Source organism: Lissotriton vulgaris, chromosome 5, assembly GCF_964263255.1.
Source record: "Lissotriton vulgaris chromosome 5, aLisVul1.2, whole genome shotgun sequence".
NCBI classification, from domain to species: domain Eukaryota; kingdom Metazoa; phylum Chordata; class Amphibia; order Caudata; family Salamandridae; genus Lissotriton; species Lissotriton vulgaris.
Genome location: NC_141693.1, coordinates 395,514,699 through 395,532,095, shown reverse-complemented (window position 1 = coordinate 395,532,095; position 17,397 = coordinate 395,514,699).

Genomic DNA, 17,397 nt, shown 5'->3' with positions numbered 1-17,397 from the left:
TAATGTTGTTGTGTGTGTATAAGTATATATGTCTGCACACACATCCATTCATCCTGGATGTAGTTAGTCTGAATGCTAAATTGCCTCTTGAGTGCCCATCCTTTGAGTCATAGCCATCTTTTTCACTTGTACAGGCTTCCCCTTTGGATCCCTTTTTCTCCTCTAACTTCCTGTCTGATCCTGGGCAGTGCCGTGCTATTTTTTCTGTGTCCATTTTCTACCCAGTTCCCAGTCCTTCCCCAAGTCCCTGACTGCGTTCCCGACATCGTCTTGGACAGTCCCTTTCACCAGATCCAGTGCTTTGATTACCTCTAAAATAAAGTCTTCAGCAACAGTGCCTGATTGCCCCAAGGTAATCTGCAACTCAGTATGTGTCTAAAGTGGCAGCTCCCCTGAAGCAGATTGCCACACAACTTTGGCACAAGTGAAAGGAGAAAGTTCATTTTTATGCGTGGTTTACGGCTTCAGTTTGAGGCAACTTTTGAATTTGAGTGACCAGTTGGGTTCCTGGGATATAAGTTAACCCTTTCAGCTAATCCCATTGTTGACCTTCAACTTTAACCCCTTCGCTGCTAGGCCTTTTCCCCCGTGCTAAGCCTTTTTTTGGCTATTTGGGGTAGTTTGCGCTTAGGCCCCTGTAACGTTTTGACCACATAAGGTATCCACACCCAATTTGCGTCCTTTTTATCCAACATTATGGGGATTCTAAAGGTACCAGGGTTTGTGGATTCCCCTGGAGGGGACCCAGAAATGACCCAGAAAACACAGGTAAATAATTTTTGGGGGGGTTGTAAAAATGGGAAAAAAAGGCTACAGATGAAAGTTTCTGGTTTTTGCCCTGCAAATCAAATGGTATCAAAAAAGGGGTTGTGGTGCTGAAATCACCATCTTTCCAGCTTTCAGGGACAAGCAGACTTTTTTTCAGAAAACCAAACTTTTTTTACACAGTTTTCGTATTTTTCTAGGACATAGCGTGTTTTTGCTTTTTTTTGTGCTTTCAACCACTTTCCAGTTAATGGTAGGAATGGGTATGAAAGCAATAATGGATCCAGGAAAGCTATAAATTTTTGGAAATGTAGACAACATTCTGAATTCAGAAAGGGGTCCTTTGTGTAGATCCTTCAAGGTTTCTTTATAGAAACTATCCATTGAATATAGGAAAACTTGAAAATGAGTTGAAAGAAACAGCCATTTGTGTCAACGTTTTCACCTGTAACTTCTTCAAATTATGACAGCTGTTTCATAGCAATATACCGGTATATCTGCTGGACCCTTCTGGTTGTGGGGAAATATAGGAATAGGACTTGTACGTTTACCAAGAACCGACGAACCCAGAGCCAATAACTGAGCAGCGTCTTGCAATGGTGTTTTATTATGTACTGGGTATATAGCATTTCATTTGGGAAAATATATACATGGAAAATCAGTATGAAAGACACCTATACATTCCTGAAATTGGAATAAAAAATAGAGTTTAGAAACAGTAGATATTTGCACATTTCCGAAATTGTGAGTGCCCATACTAGCATGAGAATGATAGGTAATTTTTTTCTGTCATTTGGAAGGCAGAAATACATCAAAATTCAATAGATAATAACAGTTGCTCTACAATTCTGTGTTACCCTAAGTCTCCGAATAAAAATGGAACCTCACTTGTGTGGGTAGGCCTGGTGCCCACGACAGGAAACTACCCAAAATGCAACGTGGACACAACACATTTTTACAGTGAAAACTGATCCTTTTTTTGTAAAGTGCCAAGCTGTAGATTTTGAACCCTAGCTCTGCCGGCACCTAGGAAAACCTAGCAAACCTATATATTTTGGAAAACTAGATACCCAGGGAAATCCAGGATGGGGTGACTTGACTGGCTTTCACCAGGTTGTATTACCCAGAATCCCTTGCAAACCTAAAACTTTGTCAAAAAAATGTTTTCCTCAAATTTCTGTGAAGGAAAGCTTTAGAATCTGCGTGGATCCACAAAATTCCACCCACCCTGCATTTCCCAAAGTCTTCCGAGAAAAATGGTACCTCACCTGTGTGGGTAGACCTAGTGCCCGTGCCAGGAAACGGCCCAAAACACAACTAGACAGACTACATTTTTAAAATGAAAACTGACCCTCTTTTTGCAAAGTGCCTAGCTGTAGATTTAGAACCCTCGTGTTGTCATTTTGCAGCGATTGGGTTAGCATTAGCAGAAGCCATCCTGTATTTAGAGGCTATCTTGTCCGTTTCGTGGAATCCATTTTGTATTTCTGGCAGCCATCTTGTTTGCCATGCGCTACCATGTGCGTGCCATGTGCTCTGTCCTACCTTGCTGTTGTCTACTCTTGAAATCTGCCTAGAGACAGGTTTTATTTCTCCTCTCCTGCTTCGCACATGCTCAGTTGAACTTGCAGCTGTCCCTAGTCTGTAAATGTCAGGATGTGTTCACCAGAATTAGCAACTGTTAGCTCCTCCCACTTGTTGACTGTGCATTTTCTGTATTACCTTATATGTGCCTAAAACCTACTTCTTGTACTTGTACCGCCTTCTTTTGAGGCCCTGTGTGGGTATAAAAGGACCACGCTCCTTCCATTTAGTCTGCTACTTCATACCTTGCTGAAGGGTGGTGTGTGAATGTAGTTTCACCTCATGAGGTTTAATAAGTTTTGTATTTTCTATTCCAGTTTCTGTGCCAACTTCTTCCTACTAGTCTGACGACTTGTGCAGAGAAGGGCGAACCCCTTGCACTGATAGGCCTTGCTGAGGCTCACCACCACAAATTAGTGCCCGACACGTGGGGCTCATCGGCGACTCAGATGCCCGAAGGAGTGGTCGAAACGGAGGATTGGAATCTCGCTTTGGACGATCACTGCCCGAGCAGACCCAAGTCTTGGCACCCACTGCGTTTTTCCTCTCTTTCTGATCTGACCCTCCAGGTGGAACCGGTCCTCGACTGAGATCTCTTCTGTTGATTCGCCGTGCAGTGACCATTTGGTCGATTTTGAGAACTTGGCAGTTGGAACCTGGACACCAAGTGATTGGTAAGAGTTTTTATGCAACACTTGCTGTTGGTTTTTGTAGCCTGGGATTGGTAAGGTAGTTTAGTAACGCTTACTGTGACTTTGGAATTTTGGAATCGTGTTGTCCAACTTGGATTTGTATGGGATTAATATATGAATTGCAATTTATATAGGCAGGTAATGAGGAGAATTTTCTCTGTTTTGAATTGATTTGAACGGAAGAACGTACTAAGAAGTACCTTAAGTGCTACTTTGGTTATAATACTGCAAATTCTGCACTATTTTTGGCATGCCTGTTTCTAGCACACTTCGTAGGATGTGTTGCTTTTGTAGTGGTACTACTTTGAGACTAGATGAAGCACAACCGGCTCCCCCGGAAGGGACGCCTAGTAGGGACATGTATATTAGGTATGGTATGTCTTCTATAATGTACAGCACGTTATGGAATAAATATACTCGTAAGGATCCTGAGTTGCCTTGGCCTATGCATGGGTCATTTGATTTGCGAGAGATTCAGTATGTGGAGCAACAACTGTTTAAGCGAAAGGCTAGGCAAGACATGTTTGACTGTGTACGAATGTGGGAGAAAGAAGTGTGTGAACGAATGAACGTGAACAAGCCTTGATTGAAAAAGAACAGTGAAAGAACATCTATGCGAAAGCAATAGAAATGGAAAAAAAGAAATAAAAGAACTAAAAGAGAGGGAAGAGAGGGAGCGCCATTTACAGGTAACTGGCCAATGCGCTGTTCGGCGACCACTCTATCCTATCCTTAATAAACCTCAAAATGATTTCTTGTTATTAGATCGTTCTCGACCTCCGTATACTCTTCCTTTTGCTCCTCATGATTCAGATGAGAACTCTCCTACAGACCAGGACAAAACACAAGAAACTCGTTCTATGTTGGCCGCTGAACGTGCGTCTCAGCTTAGATCTGCTGCTCGCAAAGCCGCCCCTTAATACTGCTTCTGCTTCTGAACTTTTAGATAGCATAACGGATTGGCAGGAAAGGGAGCAAATATATTTTACAGAGGTGTTTGCCACGGAAGTTGTTGAACGGTTTAGGAAATATTCTGAAGAATGGGAGCCTGTTGATATAGCAAATAATTGTAAGCAAATGCGTGATGGTCTTTTTATTGTTTCTCAGGTAGCTGACTTAATCAGGCGTTTGGTTAAATTACGTGTTGAGACAGTCCGTTTGTGAGAGGAGAAAAAGGCAGCAGACGCAGCTGTACAAACATCTCAGACCGGCGTGGCCCAAGCTTCTATCTTCAGAACAGATAAGACTATGATAGTTCATGTGAAACCTATGCGGGAAGCCGCACCTTTGTATGTTCCTCCTAAAGGAGCGGGTACAAGTGATGATAAGGCTTCTACTGATGCAAAGGGTTATTTTATTTATAATTGGCTTTACACTCCTTGGAATAGAGCAGATATTAGGGCTCTTAAAACTGCATTGCCTAATCCACGAAAAAATCCAGCAGCCTTTTATGAGGAAGTTAAGGGTGCTATTAGCTCTTGTACTATGACTTTACCCGATATTGACCTGTTTTTCGATTTGATATTACCCCCTGATATGTGGAGAACTGTGGGTAAAGTTGATGATCGTGCAACTTTTGGAGCATTATGGAAAGATTTAGAACAATTAGATGAAGAAGGAGAACCTGCACTGAAACCATGTCAGTTAATATTAGATATTCCAGAAGCAATTATAGTAAAGTTAAAAATGATTATTCCCCCTGAAAAGATAAATTGGACTGTATTAGCGTCTTGTAAGCAAAAGGCAGATGAATCGGTTTCTGACTTCTTTACGCGTTTTGAAGAGGCATTCCACGATTTTAGTGGCCAGTCATTGACTGATGACACAGGTAACGATTTACAAAAAGGGGGGTGGTGATGAACAGAGTGTCTGAGTTAAACAGACCACTCTTACCCAGTCCAAAGATCAGGGCTTGATCCATCACCGTTATTTATCTCACTGCCCCATCCCAGCTCAGAACCTGGCTATATGCAAATCAGTCTGTCCCTGGCCCAGTGCATCATGGGAACAGGGCAGACTAAACTACCAAGCCAATTCTTCACCAGAAAGGAGACAAGCTACCGGGGACCGGTTTCTGGCATTTCAGCCTTCTTCGGCCCGGCTTGCTTGAATCCTGATGGAGCAGTGAGAAAGGGACTCATGTCTGAGTATACCCTGCCACACCTATAGTGGCCAAAAACGATTTACAAAAAGGGGGGTGGTGATGAACAGAGTGTCTGAGTTAAACAGACCACTCTTACCCAGTCCAAAGATCAGGGCTTGATCCATCACCGTTATTTATCTCACTGCCCCATCCCAGCTCAGAACCTGGCTATATGCAAATCAGTCTGTCCCTGGCCCAGTGCATCATGGGAACAGGGCAGACTAAACTACCAAGCCAATTCTTCACCAGAAAGGAGACAAGCTACCGGGAACCGGTTTCTGGCATTTCAGCCTTCTTCGGCCCGGCTTGCTTGAATCCTGATGGAGCAGTGAGAAAGGGACTCATGTCTGAGTATACCCTGCCACACCTATAGTGGCCAAAAACGATTTACAAAAAGGGGGGTGGTGATGAACAGAGTGTCTGAGTTAAACAGACCACTCTTACCCAGTCCAAAGATCAGGGCTTGATCCATCACCGTTATTTATCTCACTGCCCCATCCCAGCTCAGAACCTGGCTATATGCAAATCAGTCTGTCCCTGGCCCAGTGCATCATGGGAACAGGGCAGACTAAACTACCAAGCCAATTCTTCACCAGAAAGGAGACAAGCTACCGGGGACCGGTTTCTGGCATTTGTAGTTTGGTTTGCCCTGTTCCCATCATGCACTGGGACAGGTACAGACTAATTTGCATACAGCCAGGTTCTGAAACTGGGATGGTGCAGTGAGCTAAAAAACGGTGTTGGATCTAGCCCTGATCTCTTGACTGGGTGAGAGTATTCTGTTTAATTCAGAGACTCTGTCCCTCACCACCCCTTGTTGTAAATATTTTTGTCCACCCTAAGCGTGGAAGGGTATACTCAGATGTGAGTCCCTTGCTCATTGCACCATCAGGATTCAAGCAAGCCGGGCCGAAGACGGCTGAAATGCCAGAAACCGGTCCCCGGTAGCTTGTTTCCTTCCCAGTGTAAGAATTGGCTTTTGTAGTTTGGTTTGCCCTGTTCCCATCATGCACTGGGACAGGTACAGACTAATTTGCATACAGCCAGGTTCTGAAACTGGGATGGTGCAGTGAGCTAAAAAACGGTGTTGGATCTAGCCCTGATCTCTTGACTGGGTGAGAGTATTCTGTTTAATTCAGAGACTCTGTCCCTCACCACCCCTTGTTGTAAATATTTTTGTCCACCCTAAGCGTGGAAGGGTATACTCAGATGTGAGTCCCTTGCTCATTGCACCATCAGGATTCAAGCAAGCCGGGCCGAAGACGGCTGAAATGCCAGAAACCGGTCCCCGGTAGCTTGTTTCCTTCCCAGTGTAAGAATTGGCTTTTGTAGTTTGGTTTGCCCTGTTCCCATCATGCACTGGGACAGGTAAAGACTAATTTGCATACAGCCAGGTTCTGAAACTGGGATGGTGCAGTGAGCTAAAAAACGGTGTTGGATCTAGCCCTGATCTCTTGACTGGGTGAGAGTATTCTGTTTAATTCAGAGACTCTGTCCCTCACCACCCCTTGTTGTAAATATTTTTGTCCACCCTAAGCGTGGAAGGGTATACTCAGATGTGAGTCCCTTGCTCATTGCACCATCAGGATTCAAGCAAGCCGGGCCGAAGACGGCTGAAATGCCAGAAACCGGTCCCGGGTAGCTTGTTTCCTTCCCAGTGTAAGAATTGGCTTTTGTAGTTTGGTTTGCCCTGTTCCCATCATGCACTGGGACAGGTACAGACTAATTTGCATACAGCCAGGTTCTGAAACTGGGATGGTGCAGTGAGCTAAAAAACGGTGTTGGATCTAGCCCTGATCTCTTGACTGGGTGAGAGTATTCTGTTTAATTCAGAGACTCTGTCCCTCACCACCCCTTGTTGTAAATATTTTTGTCCACCCTAAGCGTGGAAGGGTATACTCAGATGTGAGTCCCTTGCTCATTGCACCATCAGGATTCAAGCAAGCCAGGCCGAAGACGGCTGAAATGCCAGAAACCGGTCCCCGGTAGCTTGTTTCCTTCCCAGTGTAAGAATTGGCTTTTGTAGTTTGGTTTGCCCTGTTCCCATCATGCACTGGGACAGGTACAGACTAATTTGCATACAGCCAGGTTCTGAAACTGGGATGGTGCAGTGAGCTAAAAAACGGTGTTGGATCTAGCCCTGATCTCTTGACTGGGTGAGAGTATTCTGTTTAATTCAGAGACTCTGTCCCTCACCACCCCTTGTTGTAAATATTTTTGTCCACCCTAAGCGTGGAAGGGTATACTCAGATGTGAGTCCCTTGCTCATTGCACCATCAGGATTCAAGCAAGCCGGGCCGAAGACGGCTGAAATGCCAGAAACCGGTCCCCGGTAGCTTGTTTCCTTCCCAGTGTAAGAATTGGCTTTTGTAGTTTGGTTTGCCCTGTTCCCATCATGCACTGGGACAGGTACAGACTAATTTGCATACAGCCAGGTTCTGAAACTGGGATGGTGCAGTGAGCTAAAAAACGGTGTTGGATCAAGCCCTGATCTCTTGACTGGGTGAGAGTATTCTGTTTAATTCAGAGACTCTGTCCCTCACCACCCCTTGTTGTAAATATTTTTGTCCACCCTAAGTGTGGAAGGGTATACTCAGATGTGAGTCCCTTGCTCATTGCACCATCAGGATTCAAGCAAGCCGGGCCGAAGACGGCTGAAATGCCAGAAACCGGTCCCCGGTAGCTTGTTTCCTTCCCAGTGTAAGAATTGGCTTTTGTAATTTGGTTTGCCCTGTTCCCATCATGCACTGGGACAGGTACAGACTAATTTGCATACAGCCAGGTTCTGAAACTGGGATGGTGCAGTGAGCTAAAAAACGGTGTTGGATCTAGCCCTGATCTCTTGACTGGGTGAGAGTATTCTGTTTAATTCAGAGACTCTGTCCCTCACCACCCCTTGTTGTAAATATTTTTGTCCACCCTAAGCGTGGAAGGGTATACTCAGATGTGAGTCCCTTGCTCATTGCACCATCAGGATTCAAGCAAGCCGGGCCGAAGACGGCTGAAATGCCAGAAACCGGTCCCCGGTAGCTTGTTTCCTTCCCAGTGTAAGAATTGGCTTTTGTAGTTTGGTTTGCCCTGTTCCCATCATGCACTGGGACAGGTACAGACTAATTTGCATACAGCCAGGTTCTGAAACTGGGATGGTGCAGTGAGCTAAAAAACGGTGTTGGATCTAGCCCTGATCTCTTGACTGGGTGAGAGTATTCTGTTTAATTCAGAGACTCTGTCCCTCACCACCCCTTGTTGTAAATATTGATGACACAGGTAGGCATCAGTTCATCGATAAATATGTCGCAAACCTGTTGCCAGGAATAGCTAGTCGCCTAAAGGCCAGTGAGAGCTCATGGACTACCTCTTCTCCGTTTTCTCTTTTAACTATGAAAGACCTCCACTGGCTACCCGTCAATAAGAGAATCACCTTCCGACTGCTAACCCACGCACACAAATCACTCTACGACATCGGACCAGAATGCCTCAACTCACGACTATCCTTCTACACCCCCTCCCGCCAACTTCGCTCTTCCAGCCAAGCCCTCGCCACTGTACCTCGCATCAACAAGACCACCATGGGAGGCAGATCCTTCTCATACCTGGCTGCTAAAACATGGAACTCACTCCCCGCCTACCTTTGCCTCACCCAGAACCACCTAGCATTCAGAAAGCAACTTAAAACATGGATATTTGACAAGTAATCCTCATCCCATTTCTAAGCGCCTTGAGACCCTCTGGGTAGGTAGTGCGCTATATAAATTCTCTGACTTGACTTGACTTGACTTGACTTGACTCAGTATTATGAACATTGCAAAAAACACAGTTCATGGAAAGAATGCAGAACAATGTCTTACATGCACCCCAGTACAAAGATCTGAGCCTAAATCCATTGTTTTTTTTGCACTCCACACCACCCTAGGTCAGACAATGGCTATATGAAAATCAGCCATGACCCTGTGCCTCATGGGAACAGTCCAGCCCGAGCTACCAAGCCATGTCTTTCCTAGACCGGAATCAAGCATCCAAGGACCGGTTTCTGGCTATCAGCCTTCTCCAGCCTGGACAGCTTGACTCCAGAGATGTAGAGAGCCTGGGACTCACGTCTGAGCATACCCAGCCCACTCAGGGTGAAAATTGCAAAAAACACAGTTGATCGACAGAATGCAGAACAATGTCTTACATTCACCCCAGTACAAAGATCTGGGCCTAAATCCATTGTTTTTTTGCACTCCACACCACCCTAGGTCAGACGATGGCTATATGCAAATCAGCCTTGACCCTGTGCCTCATGGGAACAGTCAGCCCGAACTACCAAGCCATGTCTTTCCTAGACCGGAATCAAGCATCCAAGGACCGGGGTGGGGGGGGCGACCGAGCACTTTGCCAGGGCTTGTTTTGGTTCCAAGTCCGGCCCTGATCATCGACAGCAGCTGCTGTTTTTTCATTCCGGATCACTCGCCTTAAGTATATGATGCAATCTCTAAACTGCATAAGATTGCTGCAGAGATTCACCCAGAGACTGGTACATGGACTTTTTCGAACTGCAACTGGTTGTGGATGCTCTTTATTACTTGGGGCTGGAAGCTACTGACTATGCTATGTATACTTTTGGTGATACTATGTACATGCTGTATATGTATACAATGGGGTCCAATGCTTTGCTCTATTTGCATCACTGCTTGTACACCTGCTAAAAGAAATGTTGCAGAAATGAAAGCCCAACAAATGCTAAATAAAGAGGTCACTGAACTGATGAGCATCGATGTACAGGATGCATATCTAGATTACCCCAGATGAACGAATGTCTTCAGCTAATGCTAAAAGGGTCATCTGTTGTAATTTTGCCGCGATTAGGTTAGCATTATCAGAAGCCATCCTGTATTTAGAGGCTTTCTTGTCCGTTTCATGGAATCCATTTTGTATTTCTTGCAGCCATCTTGTTTGCCATGTGCTACCACGTGCGTGCCATGTGTTCTCCCCTACCTTGCTGTTGTCTTCTCTTGAAATCTACCTAGAGACAGGTTATATTTCGCCTCTTCTGCTTCGCGCATGCTCAGTTGAGCTTGCAGCTGTCCCTAGTCTATAAATGTCAGGATAAGTTCACCAGAATTAGCAACTGTTAGCTCCTCCTACTTGTTGACTGTGTATTTTCTGTATGACCTTATATGTGCCTAAAACCTACTTCTTGTACTTGTACCGCCTTCTTTTGAGCCCCTGTGTGGGTATAAAAGGACCAAGCTCCTTCCATTCAGTGTGCTACTTCATACATTGGCGAAAGGTGTTGTGTGAATGTAGTTCCACCTCATGAGGTTTAATAAATATTGTATTTTCTATTTCAGTTTCTATGCCAACTTCTTCCTATTGGTCTGAGGACTTGTGCAGAGAAGGGCGAACCCCTTGCACTGGTAGGCCTTGCTGTGTCTCACCACCTCACTCGCTCGGCCAGCACCTAGGGAAATATAGCACACCTATACATTTTGGAAAATTAGACACCTGAGAGAGTCTAGCGAGGTATCTCTTGCTTGGGTCCCCCAACATTTTGCTACCCAGAATCCCCTGCAAACCCACAAATTTCCTACTACCCAGTGTTCCCCCAGGTCTCCCAATAAAAATGGTACCTCACTCGTGTGGGTCGGTCATGTACCGGCGACAGGCAAGGGCCCAAAATATATTGCGGAGACATCAAAATGACCTATCACAAAACATCCTAGTTTTGCAAGGGGGTCCCCTGAGTCTTTGGCCCCGGGCTCGGCGGTCATCTTGGAAAACCTACCAACCCCACACATTTGTGAAAACTAGACACTCGGGGGAGTCCAGCAAGGTATGACTTGCGTGGATATCCCAACATTTTTTCTACCCAGAATCCACTGCAAACCTCAAACTTAGCTGAAAAAAACACTTTTTTCTCACATTTCTGTGTGGGAAAGTTATAGAATCTGTGTGAATCCTCAAATGTCATACCACCCAGCGTTTCCCCAGGTCTCCTGATAAAAATGGAACTTCACTTGTGTGGGTGGGTCTAGCACCCGCCACAGACAAGGGCCCAAAACTTATCGAGGAGACATCAAAATGACCTATAACAAAACAACCTGGTTTTCAAGGGGAGTCACCTGGGTTTTTGGCCCCGGGCTCAGCTGTCATCTTGGGAAACCTACCAAACCCACACATTTCTGAAAACTAGACACCTTGGGAAGTCCAGTGAGATATGGCTTGCATGTGTCCCCCAATGGTTCCCTACCCAGAATGCCCTGCAAACCTCGAATTTAGCTGAACAAAATCACTTTTTTCTCACATTTCTATGTGGGAAAGTTATGGAATCTGCGTAGATCCACAAATGTCCTATCACATAGTGTTCCCCCAGGTCTCCTGATGAAAATGGTACCACACTTGCGTGGGTGGGTCAAGTACCTGCGACATGCAAGCGCCCAAAACGCATTGAGGAGACATCAAAATGACCTATCACAAAATAACCTGGTTTTGCAAGGGGGATCACCTAGGTTTTTGGCCTCTGGCTCAGCGGCCATCTTGGGAGACTACCAAACTCACTCATTTCTGAAAACTAGACATCAGGGGGAGTTCATCAAGGTATGGCTTGCGTGAGCCCCCCAACACTTTCTTACCGAGAATCCCCTGCAAACATCAAATTTAGCTGAAGAAATAACTCTTTTCTCAAATTTCTGTGTGGGAAAGTTCTGGAATCTACATGGATCCACACATTTCCAACCACCCAGTGTTCCCCCAGGTCTCACAATAAAAATGATACCTAACTCTCGTGAGTGGGTCAAGTACCCTTGACAGGCAAGGGCCCAAAACATATGAGGAGACATCAAAATTACGTATCACAAAATAACCTTGTTTTGCAAGGGAGGCACCTGGGTTTTTGGCGGACATCATAAGAAACTACCAAACCCACACATTTCCAAAAGCTAGACACCGGGGAGAGTCCAGCAAGGTATGGCTTGCATGGATCCCCCAAAGATTTCCTACCCAGAACCGCCTGCAAATCTCACATTTAGCTGGAAAAAAAAAATCAACATATTTTTAGGGAGAATCACCATGCCGGCACAAATGTCCTACCCCATGGCTTCCCCTCAGTCTCCTGAATAAAATGATACCTCAGGAACTTTCCACCCCAGAAATGTAAGGAACATGTGTCTTTTTTTTTACAAAGTTTGAGGTTTGCAAGGGATTCTGGGTACCAGAACATGGTGAGAGCCAGACAAGTCATCACATCCTGGATTCCCCTAGGTGTCTTGTTTTAAAAAATTATCAGTTTTCTAGGTTTCCCTAGGTGCCGGCAGAGCTAGGATTCAAGATCTACAGCTACATACTTTGCAAAAAAAGGGTACATTTTCACTGTGAAAATGTGGTGCGTCCATGTAGTGTTTTGGCCCACTTCCTGTCGCGGGCACTAGGCCTACCCACACAAGTGAGGTACCATTTTTCTCAGAAAACTTTGGAGAAATGCAGGGTGGGTGAAATTTTGTGGAGCCAATCAGATTCCAGAACTTTCCACCACAGAAATGTGCAGAAAATTTGTTTTTTTTTCAACGTTTGAGGTTTGCAAGGGATTCTGGGTAACAGAACATGGTGAGAGCGAGACAAGTCGCCCCATCCTGGATTCCCCTGGGTGTCTTGTTTTCAAAAGTGTATCAGTTTTCTAGGTTTCCCTAGGTGCCGGCTGCAGAGCTAGGGTTCAAAATCTACAGCTACACACTTTGCAAAAAAAGGTCAGCTTTCACTGTAAAAATGAAGTGAGTCCATGTAACATTTTGGCCCGCTTCCTGTCGCGGGCACGTGGCCTACCTACACAAGTGAGGTACCATTTTTCTTGGAAGACTTTGGGGAATGCGGGGTGCGTAGAATTTTGTGGATCCACGCAGATTCCAGAACTTTCCACCTGAAAAATGTGAGGAAAATGTGGGTGTTTTGACAAAGTTTGAGGTTTGCAAGGGATTCTGGGTAACAGAACATGGTGAGAGCGAGACAAGTCACCTCATCCTGGATTCCCCTGGGTGTCTTTTTTTCAAAAAAGGATCAGTTTTCTAGGTTTCCCTAGGTGCCGGCAGAGCTAGGGTTCAAAACCACCAGCTACACACTTTGCAAAAAAAGGGTCAGTTTTCACTGTGAAAATGTGGTGAGTCCACGTAACATTTTGGGCTGCTTCCTGTCGAGGGCACCAGGCCTACCTACACAAGTGAGGTACCCTTTTTCTTGGAAGACTTTGGGGAATGCGGGGTGCATAGAATTTTGTGGATCCATGCAGATTCCAGAACTTTCCACCTGAAAAATGTGAGGAAAATGTGGGTGTTTTGACAAAGTTTGAGGTTTGCCTGGGATTCTGGGTAACAGAACCTTGTGAGAGCCAGAAAAGTCGCCCCATCCTGGATTCCCCTGGGTGTCTTGTTTTCAAAAATGTATAGTTTTGCTGGGTTTCCCTAGGTGCAGGCAGAGCTAGGGTTCAAAATCTACAGCTTGTCACTTTGTTAAAAAAAAAGGGGCAGTTTTCACTGTGAAATTGTGGTGTGTCCAAGTTGCGTTTTGGGCCGTTTCCTGGCGCGGGTACAAGGTCTACCCGCACAAGTGAGGTACTATTTTTCTCGGAAGACTTTGGGGAATGCGGGGTGGGTGGAATTTGATGGATCCACGCAGATTCCAGAAAGTTCCATCACAGAAATGTGAGGTTTTTATTTTTTTTTAACGAAATTTGAGGTTTGCAAGGGATTCTGGATAACAGACCTGGGAGACAGCCAGACATATCACTCCATCCTGGATTCCCCTTGGTGTCTAGTTTTCAAAAATGTTCGGGCTTGCTATATTTCCCTAGGTGCTGGCTGCGCTAGGACCCAAAATCCACAGGTCGGCACATCCTGAAAGAAAGTCACTGCCTAGTGGGCTTTCTGCCACCCTGGGGAGGGGGAAAATCGGGGGCTATTGCCTTGATATGCACCCAAGGTGGGGCAGAAAGACTGTTCACTATTCGTGTTGGGTGTGGGGGCATTGGGATGCCCTCTCTGGTAAGCATGGCGAATTTAGCAAATTCGCGGTTCGCGAATTTGTGTGAATTCGCAAAAAAAAACAGCGAATTTGCGGATTTTCCCGCGAAATCACGGATTTTGTTGCAATTGCACACTATACTCAACTGGAGTACTTTCTACTGGCTAATCAGTAAGTGCTACCTTGTTGGGTAAATGTATCGTGCTTTTCCTGCACTACAGCTGTGTAAAGGCCCAAAAGAGTTGTCTCCAGTGAGCCCGTGTGTCTGTAACTTTGGAACCGCGCCCATAGGCGCCGAGGTCCCTCGAGTGAGCTGTCCATCACAGTGGGGGAAAGGGCGGGAAGAGGTTGCATAGCCTAATGTGTGTGTGGCCGGGCTTCTGTGCGAGTTCACATGCCTCTTGTTTATAAAGGTCAGAGGCCGATCAGCGCAGCAGATGAGGAGAAAGCAGCCTCCTGGTCACTGGAAGTACAGGGGGATTGCGCTCGAGAAACTCGTGGATGCCTAGACCTCCATCACGGATTACAGCTATTTGGGGAGAAAGCACACCTGTCTAGCATCGACCGTGCTCACTAGATTCTTGAGCTGATTATAATGCGTTACTGAATTTGAGCTTGAACTCAGGAACCTGATTTATATCTGTAAGTGCTTCCTGCTGAGGTTTAATTTTTGTGACAGGAGCCTCGTTGCCTAATTGTAACTATTCTCTGACCCTGCTTCGAGGGTCAGAGCAGGGTCAGAGAATAGTTGCAAGTAGGCAACGAGGCGCCGGAAGCACTTACAGGGTTACATCAGGTGCCCAAGTTGAAGTTAATTTCTTTGTAACCATTTTGTAACTGGTTACAAAGAAATTAGCTTCAACTTGGGCACCTGCTGTAAACCTGTAAGTGCATCCTGAGCAAAATTTCACCCGCTCGCGGATTCGCAGATTTTGCCGCAATTTTGCGCGATTCGCGAAATCGTGGATCGCAAAATCGTTGAAAATCCGCAAATTCCGCGAGCAGAACAAATTTTCTGCCCATACTTACACTCTGGAAGCCTCCACCCCTACGTAAATAAAGCCAGCATAATTGCTGGCACTTAGTGGACTTTCTGCCCCCGCGGCAGATCATTGGCTACTGCCCCCATCTGCCTCCTGGGGGGGCAGAACGGCTGTGACATCTTTTTTGGTGGTTGGGGGCATTGACATACCCATTCTGGGCAGCCCCTGCCCCGAACTTTAGAGAAAAAAAATCCCTGGTGGCTAGAGGACTTTCTCTCCCTCCCAGGGAGCAGATAAGGGCTATTGCCCCATCTGCCTCCCAGGGGGGGCAGAAAGATTCCATGCAGCCTTCATAGAGAAAATGCAGAATACGTATGACTGCTTTGGTCGGCCCTTGGGCAGACCAAACAGTCAGCGCACTGAAAGTGGACAAGCCACTCCTCCCCTGGACTCCTGTAGGACTGCCCACCCACTCACCTCCAGCCAGGCATACCCTTCTGCTTCATCGATGTGTGAGAAGAAAAAGACATAAAATGGTATTTAAAATACCATTTTATGTTTCTTCTTCGTGCACTGCGTGAAAGCAGTGGGGCGACACTCCTTCGCCCCTGTTTGTAACACACTGAAAGTAAAAAGAGCCCTAAAAAGATAAAATTTTAGCAACTGTATCTTAGCTTGTAGATTTGACAATTTAACATTTTATTTTACTTTGTGCAAATGGATGATTATCTATTTTCTTTCTTTTAGAATTTTTACTATGTAGTGATGTGGCTCTTTTATGGTTTACTGGTATATACTAGGGATGGGCGGAATTTTCATAGTCGCGTTATGCAAAATTCCTCAAACAGTAAAAATTCTCCACGAGCATGTGGAAATTGCGCGAACACGCAGAATTGCTTGTCCCGCCCGTACGCGATGTGTTTTTGTGTGGTCGCGGGAAAATATCTTGCTAACTTTCCCAGGCGGTCGCTAATGGGTGCGGCCATCTTGTTTTTCACTCTATTGCTTTGGTTCTGGGCCTGCTTTTCCATCCTCCCTCTATCTGTGCAATGCTTTTTTTCTGTTACTTTTTAAAAAAAATCTTTATTTATTATCTATTTCTCTATTTTCCTGATTCTATGTTTTGAGTTTTTTTCTACCTTTTGTGACATTCTCTAGTACTTTTTCACTCTTTTTCTATAACTTGTTTTTTTTCTTTACTTTTACTTACTTTTCTAATTCCTCCCTTTTCTTTTCAGTCCCCCTTCCTGCGAGTCCAAGAACTATAGCCAAGCGCAAGGGAAAGGCCAAGGGCAAGGTTGCTCACAGCCGCGACCGCCTTCCTTGTAAAAGGTGGCGCCCACATGGGGTGCAGCCACAGGCTTTATTCAGTGAGGTGGCCGCACTTGTTTTTTTGTCCAGCACCACCTCCCCTTAACCCTGGCAGCAAGCAGCAGGCCTGGGTCCGGGTACGGCTCCGGGAGCGTCGCCAGAGGTGGGGAAAGGTACGAAGGGCAGTGTTTGGCTGCTCTGCCGTCCGGCGCACCAAAACCCGCTGACGCACCGGTGGCCCGATATCCTTGACTGGGAGCAGCACCTGCTGGACCTGCTAGGAGGTGAGGTCCTGGGGCTTGGTGAGTAGCTATTTAATATTACTACTTTGTGTTCTTCTGCTCTGTGTTATATATTGCAAATATATTGTTTCAGAACAGCAAAAATGCTGCTGCTTACATTGCACATACGTTACGTTTAAACATCTTCTGTCATTGTTATGACACAGGTGCTCGGTGCTACTAATCTTACTTGTTTGCAACTTTGCGCTTGCTTGGCATGATTATGTAAGAGTTTACTTTAGAGAACTTAAGTTAGGTAATGCTAGAGAGACTCTAGTCCTTCCTTGGTCCTCCTGCTACTAAGAGGAGATAGTCGTGGATTGATAGGTCTAGTTAATTATTAGTAGGTAATTTTTTTGTGGCCTGTGTGACGCACCCTCTGTCATGTCACGTGCTGCTGAGTGCTGCTTAAACCAGTCCTTAGTAGAACCTTTCTTAGTTTGTTTAGTGAGTGTTAATGGGCTTATCACTAGCAGAAGATCAGCAGCAAAAAAACAACAATGTGGTGTATGCAAAAATGTATGCATCTGTCCTCCATCTATGCATTTTTTAGGACAACAATACATGGAAATGCAGACTTAGTGAACAAGTGTCCCAGCTGGAATAGGTTGGCTAGGTCAGGTGGGACTTAGGCTTAGTTAGTATTC